The 14,698-nt window shown below is 59.2% G+C and overlaps 1 protein-coding gene across 4 annotated transcripts in view; it reads left to right on the forward strand.

Annotated features, from left to right (window-relative positions):
* ZMIZ1 (zinc finger MIZ-type containing 1) overlaps positions 1–14,698 on the forward strand; it is a 215,081-nt gene that overhangs the window by 49,956 nt on the left and 150,427 nt on the right. For 3 of the 4 annotated variants that reach the window (XM_070057907.2, XM_070057911.2, XM_051831554.3), the window contains exon 3: positions 12,916–13,011. The exons of the other annotated variant lie outside the window; for it this stretch is intronic. The gene's annotated coding sequence lies outside the window, so the exon portion shown is untranslated. The remainder of the gene's footprint in view (positions 1–12,915; positions 13,012–14,698) is intronic. 4 annotated transcript variants of the gene reach the window in all.

Here is a 14,698-nt window from a genome sequence, read left to right on the forward strand (position 1 = left end):
GGTGGCTGAAAACAGTAGGAGGCAGCCAGGGAGAACTGCCTGGAGGAGGCCAAAGTGGAAAAGTAGGGCCTCCCTCGGGTCTCTGCATGACTTGGAGGGGGACGTCGGGGAGTCAGGAGTCCCGCTGCACAGGAAGAGACTTTCAGCTGGAAGCACGTGCTGGGGAAGCTCCCAGGAGTCTCAGAGCTTGGGTCAGAGTTCAGCTTTGGTCCTGAAAGGAGCAGGGAGCTGAGAGGGCTGGTGGGGCAGGGGCCAGGAGGGCTGAGCTCAGCCTGCAAGCTGGGGCAAGGGTGAGGTGCAGTGCAGCCTGACTCGGTGGCAGGGGCTGGGGGCTTGGCTGCACCCCCAAGCCCTCTTCAGCCACCCTTGCATCTTCCCTGGGCCAGGGCAGGTGCTGTTGACCAGCAGGGAGAAGTCACTTGGAATCAGGTGTCACCTTCTGCTGTCACTATCCTGGTAGCTCAGGAGATTGGGGTGGGCAATGCCTAGTGACACGGTGAGATCAGAGATGCCCGGAGACCAGCCCAGGGACACACAGCATCACCATGACAGGCTCAGGCAGGTATGCTTCCCAGGGAGGGCACATCTCAGGTCCCTGTGGCTCTGGTGCAGGCCTGGGGGTCCCGCACCAGTGGAACGATCTGCCTTTGGGGAGCTGTGAACGGGTGCCAGGGTTCAGGGCCCAGGGTATGACAGGGCTCTGTGGAGAACCTGGGGTCAACTGGCCATGGACGCTGGGCCTGGACCTCCTCTCTGGGTGCACAGAGTTGACTGGCACTGCTGGTTTTTGCCAGTCTGGACCACCCAGGGAAGGCAGGGGTGAGGGCCCTGGGGCAGGCCCACTCAAGCGCTAAGGATCAGGTTCCCAGGATAGCCTGAGAGGTGGCTTCGCTTTCCTTCCTCCCGGAGCAAGCGGCCAGTGCGTGAGTGTGGTCCTGCAAACACTCCGATGCAGAGGGGTCTCCGTGTGAGCCTCTGGTGGCAATCTGCTGCAGGTGCTGTGGGTGCCACCGCGGGTGCCTGGTGCCCTCCCCAGATGCCGTAGCCGTCCCCGTCGCCCTGGGCTCAGTGAGCCCAGTGCGTGTTTGCTGAGCCTCCACCAACTACTGTCCGCAGCCACAGGGCTCCTTGGACGCCAAGTACGCGGCATTGCGCAAATCCCCTCAGCAGTTTGCACAGCGGCCAGCTCAGGCCCTGTCAGCTCCGGGCTGGCGCAGGTTCCTGCTCAGGAAGCCCAGAATTCTTTTCTGGAATAATCCAGCAGCCAGCTCATGGCAGGGTGGCAGAACTCCCGAATCACGCAGCGGCTTCACCACCCACCCCGACTCCCCTCAGCCGCGTCCTGTCACGTGGGCTTAGGGGCATAAGCCAGAGTCGGAGAAGGAGCTGGGACTCGAATCCAGCATCCAGGCCCCTGGCCAGGCTCCTTGGTGGACTGAGCTGCTGGGGGGGAGGGGGGGTGCCAAGCAGGAGGTGCCGGCCCCGCCTCCTTCCTGGGTCCCCGCGGCTTTAATTGGCTGGGTCTGCCTGAGGCGCTGACATTTACCTGGTAGGAGGAGGGCCTGGGCCCTCTTGAAAAACGATGCTAAAAATAACCAGGCCCAGCTTCCCAGGGCCCCTGCCCAGCCAGAGCCTGCCTGCGCGCCCCAGCGACCTTTTTGTGGGTGCTGGAAGCTAATTGCTTTGAGAGCGTGCGGCTCCTCGCACCGAGACTTCCCAGGGCTTGCAGCGGCAGTGGTGTTTGGTGCTCAGCTTCTGAGTGCGAAGAGGAGTCTCTGCAAGGCCTACCTGGGTTGCCACGCGAACCTGGCCTCTCTCCCAGGTTTTGTCTGTGGGTGCAGCACCTGGAGGCTGACCACCGTACCCCTGCGGTGCCTGGAGCTGCCAGAGTTTCTCCTGGGTCGCTTGGGTGCTGAGAGAAGGGCCTGGGCCCCTCCTTGGGGTTATCTGACGCTGGCCTCTCGTCCTGCCCTGCACCTGACCCGTACATGCACAGTGCCGCCTCCTGCCCTGTACTGCTCGCTCATCCGGTTACACCAGCAACGAAGGGGAGCTCAGACTTTCGAGCCGCAGCTGTGTGACCTCCACCCGGCTCTGAGCCTGCGCATTCTCGTCTCTGAAATGGGCGTCATCGTCTCAGCTGGTGTCACAACAGTGACCGGTGGCCACATGCAAAATGTGCCAGACCCAGAGCAGAGCTTCCGGGCCAGCCGGAGGCAAGTGTGTGCCGTGGGCTTCCCTTTGTCCTGCTGGGTAGCTAGACCTCAGGGACCCCCAATTTAGAGTGACCTGTGTGGACCAGGAGGGAAAGAGGCAGGCTGGGGTGCAGTGGGGTGGGGCCGGGGGCTCTTGCTTCCTGCGGAGCGGCCCCCCCAGCCTGTGTTCTTGCGCTGGGTCCGTGTGGTCAGCCTCCTGTGGGGGACTAGCAGTGTTGTCTGAGCTCTGCACTCGCACAGCTAGCCAGGCCTTGTTCCCTCCGTCCCTCCATCTGAAAGCGGGCATGGTGATGGCATCTACCCTGTAGGCAATGTGACAAGGAAACCACGAACCATCAGAAGAATGTCTGGCGAGGGTCGCTTGGTGCATGTTGGCAAGTGCAAGCAGTTGCAGTACCAACAGCAGCCACAGGGCCTTGTGGAGAGCCTGGTGTCGAGTAGGGGCTCAGCCAGCCCAGGTATCCAGTCCTCCCAGCAGCCACACACGGGGTGCCAGCAAAAGTTCTTAATGGCGGAACTGAAAACCAGACTCAGACTTGGCCCTGCCAGGGTCACCAAGTAGCCGGGGGTGCCTGGGCCACCCCTGCCCCCCCCCCCGAGTGCACCAGCCCCACTCCTAAGCACTGTGGACCCCTGCTCGGCTCAGGGTCATTGCTGGTGCAGTCTGCATTTGGCCCCCTTCCCACAGCCCAAGGAGCCTCTCTCCCTTTCTGTCCCCCAGGGTCTGGCTCCACTGTGTCTCCCCCTCCCCCCTCCCCCCACACCTTGCCAGCAGGAGGTCTCTGGGGCGTTCCTGTCGGGCACTGTGTGTCCTGGGCTGCCCCTCGCCAGGCCTCTGTCCGGCTTTGGCAGAGCTCAGCTCTCTGGAAATCACTTCTTTAAAAGAGGGAAGGCTAGTGTGGGGGGTTTGGAGGGGGGAGTGAGCCCCTGGCCCCAGCCCCTGCCCCAGGGGAGAGATGGCCCTTCTGTGCATTGATGGAAGCACTGCTGACAAAGGACAAAGGTCAGCAGGGGGACAGAGCTGAGCTGCCGGTGGCCTGCTGGCTTGCGGTGTCCTCCCCCAGGTCAGGGCTTCCTGGGGGGAGGGGGATCTGCTCCCTGGGGTCCTGGGTCAGCTTAGCAGCTGCTGTTTCAGTCAACTCGGGCCCTTGCCCACCTCTGGATCTGTGTCCCCACCCCCTGCCCTCCCACCCCTGTTGCCTGCAGGCCTCACCCTCTTCCTGCCTCTGAATCACTCTTCCCAGCTCTCCCCGGCTTCCCTCTGTCACCGGGAATAAAGTCCAAATTCCACGGCCGACACCAAGGCCCTTTTCAAGCTCTGTGAGGTACCCTTGGCTGCCCAGGGCCCCGTGGAGCTCCTGAGTGCCTGCTCTGTGCCGAGTCAGTGCCCCAGCCTCACCTGGCATTCGGCAGGGCTGGGCCCAGGACCCAACCTGGCTACACCACCTGCCCCATGCTCTTCTCAGCCTCCCACCTCCCACCCTGTGACCTGCAGGGAAGCTGCCTGGTGCATTCCAGACCTCAGCTGCTGGAGGGCAGAAGCATCTGGCCCCCCAGCTCACAGGGAGGCCAGGCCCCAGCGCAGGTGGGAGGTACAGTGGTCCGTGGCAGGCTTGGGGCGGCGGGGGGGGTGTCATACATAGGGGGCTGTTATCCTCGCTCCATCACGTCCTAGCTGTGTGACCTCTGGGGTCGCTTAGCCTCTTGGAGCCTCCAGGGTGTCCCTGGTGGGGGGTATACAATGATGGTCACTCCTCTGCGTCATGGCTTCAGCGAGGTGACATGTAGAGGGTGTTTGCAGGGTCCTAGGACACTTCGAGGACTGGCCAGTTCCTCTCTCACCATCATCCTCCTCCTCCAGTGTCAGGGCAGGTGGGTGCCACACCCATGGCATGAGGCATCTTCAGAGAACTCTCCTAAGGGACCCTGCGTTTCTGCCCTCACCGCCCCCTCTTTGGCCTTTGTTGGAGGCGAGCCCTGCACTACTGCACCTTCCAACACCCCCGGAAGCCCAGCTTTTCCTGGCTCCTGGATGCCTTTGGAGCTGGGATCGGATTCATTCCTGCTCCCCCCGCAGCCTGTGCAGGTGCCAGCGCCATGGTGGATGCCTCCTAAGAGTTTGTGGGTGGAGCCAATATCCACAGGGCAAAGTCACCTCCAAGAACAGCAGAGAGGCAGCCAGGCCTCGGGGCCCAGCCCCAGGCTGCAGAGGCCATCTCCAAGACCAGGCCTGGGTTCATGGCCCCTCTGGCCTCCTGGTGGCACGGGGCTCGGCAGCCACTTGGGAAGGAGTGTCCAGGCCGGGCTGTCGCCCCGCTCTCTGAGCCATCGCCCAGTGTGGCGTTTGCGGCCGTCCTTGCCTGCCTTGCGGTTCTCTGCTAAATCGTGTTATTATATTTAAACAGATCAATTCCATTGCAGAGTTTTTCCTGTCCTAATGATGAGTTTGCAGCACAAATGCCATTGATTTCTCACAGCCCTGAAAACCAGTTGATGAATAGCACCAGGCCTGCCTTTGGAGAGGCACTTAGAGCGGCCCCGTGCGGCGCCCCTCGCAGCCCCCCATCATGAGCCCGCCCCTGGCCCACACTCAGCTGCCTGCCCGCCCGCAGCTGGGGCCGAGGTCAGGGGATAAAGGGGTGGGATGTCTTCGCCGGGGGGCCTGGCCCGGTTCTCTGGCGACACAATCGCGGTGGAGATTTGTATTGATTTTTGGCTGGGGGCAGGAGCGCGAGAGCCAGGGCAGAGAAGTGGTGTGGTGTGATCTTGTTTCCTTTACAATTTCGGGGGTGCCCGAGAGAGGCGGCAGACAGCAACTCAGGCCCCCTCCCTAGGCCATGGCCCCTGCAGGCGTGGAAGGCATTTGAACACTGCCTTTTTAAGGGGGGCTTCTGGGGGTCTGAAAGCGTTCCTGTGCAGCCTCCCTGCGTGAAATCCTTCAAGGTCACGGCTGAGCCGGCCCCCCAGGACTTCCACTTCAGATCCCTGCCCTGAGGGCTTGGGTGGGCGGGTATTATCAGTCCCACTTTAGAGGCTGGCAGACTGAGCCAGGGCAGCCACTGGCGGGCCAGAGGACTGCTTGTCCTCACGGCCAGGGTGTGTCGGGCCCTGTCCCAGCTCCTGCAGGGGCCACTGTGGCTGCCAGCCTTTTCCCCAGCTCTGTCACCTGCCCCAGGCTCTCTCTCTGCCTGAGTCCAAGTCACGGGCTACAAGGGCCCGGGCAGTCCCTACAGGGGTGCCAGCTCTGCTGCCTACAACGTGTGTGTGAATCAGGCTGGGGTGAGGCGAGAGGGGGCATCCGAGATGGGGCCACGGGCCAGGTTTGCTGCCTTCCCACCCCTTGTTTTGGAAATGAGAATGTGTGGCCCAGAGGCGGGAGCGGCTCTTCCGGGTCACAGCACAAGGCAGTGATGCGGCTAGGGGCTGAGTCTGGGGGAGGGACAAGGCCCGCAGTGCTGTCTCCCCTCCCCCTCCCAGCAGTCGGGGAGCGGGGACAGGACAGGCCTGTCACTCAGGGGACTTGAGAGTAGCCCAGCATGTCCCCCTTCCCTTTGCCTTGCTCCCCCCACACAGACCTCCTGTCCCTTTAATCAGGTTAGACTCCTGCTCCACCCTGAGCTGGCCCAGCTGCCGCTAATGGCCTAAGGACATGGGCCCCTCCTGACGCTGCGGGTGGGAGAGGGGGAGCTAGGGAGAGAGCTGCGAGTGGGAAGGGGCTGCCCCTCTCCTTCCATTCAGACTTTTCCACAGCTGCTAGGATCCAATCCAAGCCCTTAGCCTGGCATCCGAGACCCTGCGCCCTGCTCCTGGTGCAGTCTTTCCTGCAGCCACACGCTGTTTAGGGGAGACTTCAGACAGCTCACGGAAAATACAATTAAAAGGTCAGTTTATTTTGGAGCAAAAATCTTTGAAAATCTTAGTGTTTTCATAATATGCACTTACCATGAACTTTTTTGAAGATCCCTTGTGTGCATGGATTTCAAAAAAATTTTTTTCCACCAAAATAAACTGATCCTTTTTATTTCTCTCTCTCTTTTTTAGATTTATTTGAAAGGCAGAGTTGCAGAGAGAGAGAGGGAGAGAGAGAGAGCGAGCTTCCATCTGGTGGTTCACTCCCCAAATGGCCACAATGACCAGGGCTGGGCCAGATTGGAGCCAGGAGCCTGAAACTCCATCAGGGTCCCCCACATGGGTGCAGTGGCCTAAGCACTTGGGCCATCTTCTGCTGTCTTCCCAGGCCATTAGTAGGGAGCTGGATTGGAAGTAGAGCAGCTGGGATTCAAACCAATGCCCATAAGGGATGGCAGCATTGCAGGTGGTGGATTAACCTGCTGCACCCCAGTGTCAGCCCCAAAAACTGTTCCTTTAATGGCATTTTTCCATGAGCTTTCTGAAGTACCCTTGTGTTTCCCAGTACCCAGCCTTTTCTTTCTTTTTTCTTTATTTATATATTTTCAAAGCTTTATTTATTTATTTGAAAGGCAGAGTTACAGAGAGAGGGGAAGAGACAGAGAGAGAAAGATCTTCCATCCATTGGTTCACTCCTCAAATGGCTACAAGAGCCAGAGATGAGCCAGGCCGAAGCCAGGAGTCAGGAGCTTCTTCTGGGTCTCCCACTTGGGTGCAGGGTCTCAAGTTCTTAATCTGTCTTCAGCTGCTCTCCCAGGCACATTAGCAGGGACCTGGATAGGAAGTGGCACAGCCAGGACTCAAACCAGCACCCATATGGGATTCCGGCATCTTGGGTAGCAGCTTAATCTGCCACGCCACAGTGCCGGTCCAGTGCCTTGCCTTTGCGTGTGCAAGTCCTGATGCTACTTCCCGCCTTCTCAGAAAACTCCTACACATTCTTCAAAGCCACTTGAACCTCTTCCTCTCTGGGCTGCTGTCTCTCAGCTCCCATTGCACTGGGTGTTCCCCTGGGCTGTGTTTGAGTGCATTATTCCTGGATCTGGTTTCTTTTGAGTTCTGGGAGGCAAAAAGAGCCCCTTTCTCTCTGCACCCCAGGGTGCAGCCCAGAGACCTGCTCAGTGCAGGTCTAGGACCAGCAAAGAAGAGAGAGGTGAGGACCAGCGCAGGGAGAGCAAAAACAGCTGCTCCCGGGGCCTCAGGCCACTCACTCTAGCCTACTTCCTGCCGGGGAGGCCGTCCCCAGCGACACATGCCGGGCCTGAAATAGACACAGGGGCCTTGGTGGTGCATGTGCACAGCCCAACGCCCAGCAGGCCCTCTCCCTCCCTTTCCCTGGCCACTAACTGCTCACTCTTCTCCCAGGGCCCTGCCCTGTGGCCACGGCCCCTCCCCCAGCAGCACCCAGGCCACGCCCCTCTGTTCCTGTTAACTTTGTTTCATAAATAAATTATATAAATAGACTCCTCTGATTCCTTACAGCACAGGGTTTTACGGACTGGGGCACCACTGCAGGCGTAATTGTACTACGGAATCCATCAGCTGCCTAATTACCATTCATTTTGCATTTATTTCTGCTAATTAAAAAGAGAGAAACTCCTAACAACTTTTACGTAAATACTATATTTGTTCTATGTAAAGATGGGATGCTAATTTGCTGGTGATTAGCTGATTATCTGATTTTATAGCTGTCACACACAGGATGGCCCTGGCTCCCCTTCGCCCTGCAGATGCCACGAAAGGCCCCCTGGTCAGGTGTGAGGGGAGGGGCTGAGGAGGCCCAGGGGTCCCCAGGAGTGCTGACGCCCCCACGGCTCAGGGGGCTGCAGACAGACTGATAGAGCTGAGAGAAGAGCCAGTGGCAGAGCCACAGTTTCTGTACACATGGGGAAACTGAGGCCCGGAGCGGCCGAGGCAGGAGCTAGTGCAGGTGTTTGGCTCGCCCTGCCACAGCCAGGAGGACCGTGCCAGGAGCTGACTGCGGCTGGGTACCAGCTGCAGCCCAGAGGGAGTAGAGGCGTAGCCAGCTCTGAGCCCGTGGCCCCCACGGAACTCGCTGTGGCCTTTCAGGAAACTTCTGCCTGCTCCTGCTTCCTGTCCGGCACCAAGCTCTGCTCTGCTCCCCAGCCCCCTGAAGGAACTCAGCAGGACTCTGTCCCAGCCTGGATGGATCCCAGGCTTTGCTGACTGGGGGCCACCCGCACGTGTGGGAGGGTCTGCATTTCAAATGTTGATGCTATGTATATATTATCATGGGAATTAGAAAAAACATATACTTACTACATCACACCCTTGATTGCACAGATCAGATTGCTTTTACATGAGGCTGAGTGAAAGGCAAGTGATTGGTGTAAAGTGATTTAAATAAAGAGACATAGATAAGCATGGTGGAACCTGGTTGCCAAGAACTGAAGTCAGGCGCACTGGAGGAGGGCCTGTGTCAGGTCAGAGGTCGGAGGGCCAGGTGCTGAGGTCAGGCAAGGCAGAGACGGGGGAGGGTTGGGCAATCCCTGGCCTGCAGGCTGCCACTGCCCTGTGCCAGGCCTCGGTCCCTCCATCAGGCCTTCCTGTCCCCAGCCCTGCAGTGGATCAGGAATTGGCCACAAGAGAGGAGTCAGGTGCCCTCCTGGGTGTGCTTTAGATGACACTGCTACAGGGAGCCAGGGGTTGGACTGTGCCTCCCCTGCACCCAGGGGCTGGGTTCAGGTTGAGTCACTTCCCAGGGACTCCCTGGCATTGGTCTGAGATCCCAACCGACCCTCTGCCCATTCTCTGGTTCTCAGGTGAAGGGAGAATGGACGGCTTTGGTAAAGGCCAGGTGCCGTTGTCTGGGTGGCCGAGAGTTCAGGGTCAGGGTTGGAATCCTGGCCGCCTCCCAGGCCTGGCAGCCCCTGCCTGCAGCCCCCGTCTCCGGGCATGTTTGTGCTGCAGGGATTCCAAGAGCCATGAGCCGAGGGCCCCTGGGAGAAGCCACAGGCGGTGGGGAGCTCGGCCCTCTGAGGCCCCCAGCCGCCGCCACCGAGTCTGTGTGCGATCTCCTGCTGTCCGGCTGTTTTATCACCCTGGACACAATCGGGGGAAGCCTGCAAGGCCGGCAGGCAGAGGGAAAACAAAGGCACTGCTCCGAGAAGGCCAAAAGGCACCTGCTCCTCCTGCAGCCGCCTGGCCGGCTCGTTCTACCACGAGGCCGCAGGCCACCTGCCCCCGCCCCCTCCCCCCAAGAAGCTCTCCTGTGGGGTCACTGCTGCCCAGGCGACCATCAGGAAGCCACTTCTCTCTAGGCCGCCTTTTCATGAATGTAACATGAGAGAGCTGGACGACACCCCCTACTGGGGTCTCGGGGGCTCCCCCCTCCCCGGCCAGCACTAGAAAATAGAGGTTGTGCCGTCTCAGCCCACACAGGGGACCCCATTTATTCTGGGATTAGGGTGCAGGGGGCCCAGTGCCCTTGTGTGGGATGGGTAAGTGGCTGTCACTCCCCTGCACTTCCCACCAACCGCTGAGATGCAGAAGAGAGCTGGCCATGGTAGCAGTGCCAGGCTGTCTGGGCCCATGTCCTAGCTGTGTGACCTTGGCTGTGTTTCCTCATCTGTTAAAATGGGTACAGCACTTACCTCATAGGTTGTGGTGGGATGGATGAATCAGTCCTCAGCAAGGCCTTAGAACAGCGTAGCTGCCAGTCCTTTAATGCTGGATTTATGGTCATCATCAGCTTCTTGCCTATTGTCATTAGAGAGCACACACTGGCCGTTCCTGAAGTTTCACTTCCGGGCCCCTGTCCTGTCCTGCTTGGCTCCAGGACGGGCTGGGGGCTGCAGGCGGGGAGGAGCAGCGGAGTGCGGCCAGGAGCAGTCCTGCACCAGCACGTCGGGGAAGTCATTCAATAAGGCCCCGTGAGAAAGGGGCCTGCCCCTCAAGCCTCTAGGAGTTCCTTGCGATTTTGTCACTGGTTCTAAGTGGGACTTCGTGATTCGGGGTGTATTTTTTCAAATGGTGTAGATTTTAGGCCTGGCAATCCCCAGTGACTCCTGGTTTCTGTCACGTGACTGCAGCCTGTGGCCCAGCCCTGTACTGCTCACCTGGCCGAACCCAGCAGGGCCTGGGGCCGGGCCTCAGTGGTGAGGGTGGGGGTCTGACTTTATCTGTAGACAGTTGCGTGACCTGCAGGCTCGCCCCTGAGCTGTGGGCGGCCTCTCACCCCAGACTGAGGGATCCCTGAGGAGGACAGGGAGGGTGAGATGATGGGGAAGGGTCTCCTGGAGGAAAATCTTGGGTATGCATGGGGCACAGAGGCCTGGTGCCCACCCCATGCTGCCCCCCATGCCCTGGGGGTGGGCAAGCACCCCAGGAAGCTGACTGCCGAGTGGGACAGTCGCTCTGTGGCCATGGTTGGAGTGTCTGGTCAAGGGCCAAGCCCAGGGCAGTCCCTCTATCTGGAAGGGAACAGTGGGCAGGGAAGGTGGCATCAGGGCCCTGTCACATCAGGCATGTCAGAGAGAGCAGGCGACAGAGCCCAGAGGTTGTGGGGGCCTGCGGGAGGACGGGCCCTAGGCGGTGGACCCTGGGCGCCTCCCTCAGCAGCGGGGCCTCTCAGCTCCAGCCCCGACAGGGACATTTATAACTCACAGCTGTGCGGTCCTGGGCCCAACTGACTGTGGTAAACCGATCTGGCTGCAGGAAGTCCTGTCCCGAGGCCACTCCCCACCCCGACCCCCACACTCTCCTTCACCTCCTGACACCCACATCCTGTTCTCTGCGGGAGGGGGCAGCCTGCAAGGGGGGCCAGGTCCTGCCCGGCCTGGATCTGCAACCTGTGGGCCATGAGGCCGTGGCCTGCCCCCAGCACACACACACACACACACGGAGACTGAGACCCCCGGGGGCCCTCGGGAGCAGCTGCTGGGACTGAGTTCTGCACACTCAGCCCTGCTGGCACAGAGGGGCTCTCCTGGCCGTCGCTCCTTGGGGAACTTGATGGAAGGGGCAGGGCTGACCCAGAGCCCTCGGGCACTGCCTGGATCCAGGCCTCTTCATGGTCATCTGTCCTCCGGAGGCCTGTGTCCATCACAGCCAAGTTCAAGTGTGGGATGGGACATGGCCAGGCCCAGGGCTGGAAAGGGTTAGTGCTGAAAGGGCCCAGCACACCAAGGCTCAAACTCCTGAGTGTGCAGCCACCCTCACCCCCACCCCCTGTGCCCCTCTTGCTTCTCTGTGTGTTGTCCGCCCAAGCTGGGTGTCTATGACCAGGCTGTGGAGTGACACACTACTCAGGACAGATACTTTTTTCATTAATTATATATTTATTTGTTTTAAAGGTTTATTTATTCATTTGAAAGGCAGAGTTATAGAGAGAAAGAGAGATAGGGAGAGAGATCTTCCATCCACTGGTTCACTCCCCAGATGACCCTAATGGCGGAGCCAGGAGCCTGCAACTCCATCCAGGACTCCCACATGGGTGCAGGGGCCATGCACTTGGGCCATCTTCCACTGCTTTCCCAGGCACATTAGCAGGGAGCTGGATTGGAAGTGGAGCAGCCAGGCTCATATGGGATGCTGGCATTTCAGGCAGGAGCTTAACTCAGGGAGCCGCAATGCCAACTCCTAGCTATATATTTATCATGGTGCATTAGAAATAGATAGCCTGTGGGGGCCAGCGTTGTGGCACAGCGGGTTAACGCCCTGGCCTGAAGTGCAGGCATCCCATATGGGCACTGGTTCGAGACCCAGCTGCTCCACTTCTGATCCAGCTCTCTACTATGGCCTGGGAAAGCAGTGGAAGATGGCCCAAATCCTTGGACCCCTGCATCCGCTTGGGGGACCCGGAAGAAGCTCCTGGCTCCTGGCTTCGGATTGGCACAGCTCCGGCCATTGTGGCCAATTGGGGCCAACTGTAACTTTGACTTTCAAATAAATAAATAAAATAATTTAAAAAAAGAAATAGATAGCCTGTGATAGCTTTGGACAAGGCCAGATTAATTGGGGCTAACAAAAAAAAATAGAGGGATTTAAAGTAAAGGTGAATTTCAGTGACATCATTCTCCAGGTTGGACTCAGCTCCAACCAAAAATCCTGAGGGCCTGGGAGAAGGCCTGAAGTTTGAGAACACAGATGAAGCCACCAGGGCCCTGTCTGCTCTCAGCTCTGTTTCTGAGCTTCCTCCTTCCAGCTGAGACTAAGCAGCCCGCCCTAAACTCTGGCCGGCGGGCGAGGCAGGGCTGAGCCAGTTTTCCCTCGGTGGTCTGCACACACGTAAAATGGCTCCACGTGTTGGACACAGCTCTGGCAAGCAATTCAGATGGAGGGGAGAATCAGGCAGGGGTCACCGAGTGACTCTGGAGGTGACTGCAGGCCGGCTGTGTGAGATAATTCCCCGAAGCCAGGCACCATTCGAGGGCACACCAGAAAGAGCTTCGTATGCCAGGCTAAAAATACCCCCCGACAGCCTCTCCCTGTCGCCCTGCCTGGGGGCTGCCCAGGGAGCCGTGGCTTTCTGCTTTTCTCACCAAGAACGGAAAGACAACACGAAGCCCCCAAGCTGCAGAAGAAGCCAAACTTAGATCTTAAAAAAAAAAAAAAAAAATCCCTCTAGGAGGAGTTGGCTCGCTTGTTGGAGTGTGGCTGGGCGGGGAAGAAGCAGCCAGCTCTGATAAATCAGGCATCTCTGGCCTGCTTAAGTGGCCTGAGAGTCCACTGAGATTGGCCCAGTGGCGGGACAGAGGTGGGAGGGAGTGGCTGGCTGGCTGTGTCCCTGGCTGCTCACGTGTGTCCCGTCTGTCCCCTGTGTGCCCAGGAGGAAGAGGAGGAGGCCTGGTGACATCAGACTAATGCTGCAAGGGGTGTGAGGAGAGGAGCTGCCATCAGTCACTGAGCTGCCAGACCCGGAAAGGTAACGCCAGGCCCCCAACACCCAACCCGTGCCCTGGTGGCCGGGCTGTGTTGTGCAAAACCTGGACAGGACAGAGGCGGGCGAGTGGATCATGCTGGGGCTGGACCAGAGCTGAGGGTTGTCACCCCTCTGCCCATCTCAGCTGATGCAGCTGTCGGGCCCTCCTCACATGGTGTCCGTGTCACCTGAGTGCTTCTGGACATCAGTTTGTCTGTCTGAAATGGGCGCTCGCCCCAGGCCTCCACTTTCTCCAGTTCTCAAAGACTCTGTGAATCCGTTGTGTCTGATTGTTGTTTGGGATTAAGCCATGTTAGCAGCTTGGCTCAGCTTGACTTCTGGGGGTGAAGCCAGGCGACCCAACCCTTGTGGGTGCAGCATGATAAGGCCCACAGGTCAGCAGGACCAGGCAGGGCTTGGGAAGAAGGGATTTTCTGGGGTGGATGGCACTGGAGCTGTGGCTCTGCTCTCCCTGGCAGCTCTGGGCAGGAATCTTCATCTGTGTTCTCGGACCAGGAAATCAAGGCCTGGGAGACGAACGCACCCACCAGTCTCCCCCAGCGAGCTCAGAGCAGCTGTGCTGGGTCCAGCTGGCCTGCCAGCGTCCACACGTGGCTGCATCGCACTGGTCTCACCCAGCTTCCCCCGACAGGGTCTGCTGTTGCTCCCATGCAGCCCCGTTCTTGATTGGGTGCCTGTGGCGGGACCCACCCTTCCTCCCACCCATCGTCCATCCACTCACCCGACCGTCTCTCTACCCACCCACCTTCTGTCTGTTCATGCACTCACTCACTGAGCCACCCTTTCTGTAACCCCACAGGCTCACCCATGCGTCATCTACCCATGGGTCATCTGTCCATCCGTCCACCCATTCACCTAACCAGCATTCCCTCACGGAGCCCATGTCCAACACTCACTGAGTCTTGCAGCAGGCCAGGCCTGCACTACGGGCTGGTTTTGAAGATGGAGCAGACCCAGGCTTCTGCTGGGAGGGCAGCTGGCGTGAGGGAGGCCGATGCCGGGTCCTGTACTCCCTTCCACAAGGCCTGTGCTCAAGGCCTGTGTGGCGTCTGCACAGGCTGCAGGGAGGGGCCGTCTGCTGATTCTGCAGGCAATTGTTCAAGAAAGAGGAAGGGGCCTTGTTCGTTTGTTCATTCCCCAACCGTTGACTGAGAGAATCCCCGTGGCAGGAGCTCTCGAGCTGGGATACCCAGGAAGGGATCAGACAGACCAGACTCCCTGCCCGCGTGCTGCTGACGTCCTCATGAGGAGACAACAACCAACACACAGAAAATGAACGTGCAGTAGTCAGCTGACGCCACGTTCTCAGAGGAGGAACCCAGGTGTTCATGGACAGGGGTGGCCAAGGAGGGCTTCTGCAGGTGGCATTTGACCTCATCCCTGAACGCACTGTGTGTGGGAGAGGGCAGAGAAGCACTCAAGTTCAAAGAAGCAGCAGGGGCCTTGGGGCTGCTGGGAGGCCAGGGCAGGAGGTGAAGTCAGAGATGGCTGGCCAGCTGGTGTCCGGTCCAGGTAGAGGTGCTGGGGGCTTGGATGGGGGTTGGCAGCAAAGAAGCGAGAAGCCATGGAGTTTAAGTGTGTTCTGGAGACCTGGCAGACAGACTTGCTGGTGGAATGGAAGTGGAGCATAAAGAAGAGTGGGCACGGTCGAGGAAGGCTCTTGGGTTCG

Source organism: Oryctolagus cuniculus, chromosome 15, assembly GCF_051225735.1.
Source record: "Oryctolagus cuniculus isolate XC-2025 breed Fujian yellow rabbit chromosome 15, ASM5122573v1, whole genome shotgun sequence".
NCBI lineage: Eukaryota > Metazoa > Chordata > Mammalia > Lagomorpha > Leporidae > Oryctolagus > Oryctolagus cuniculus.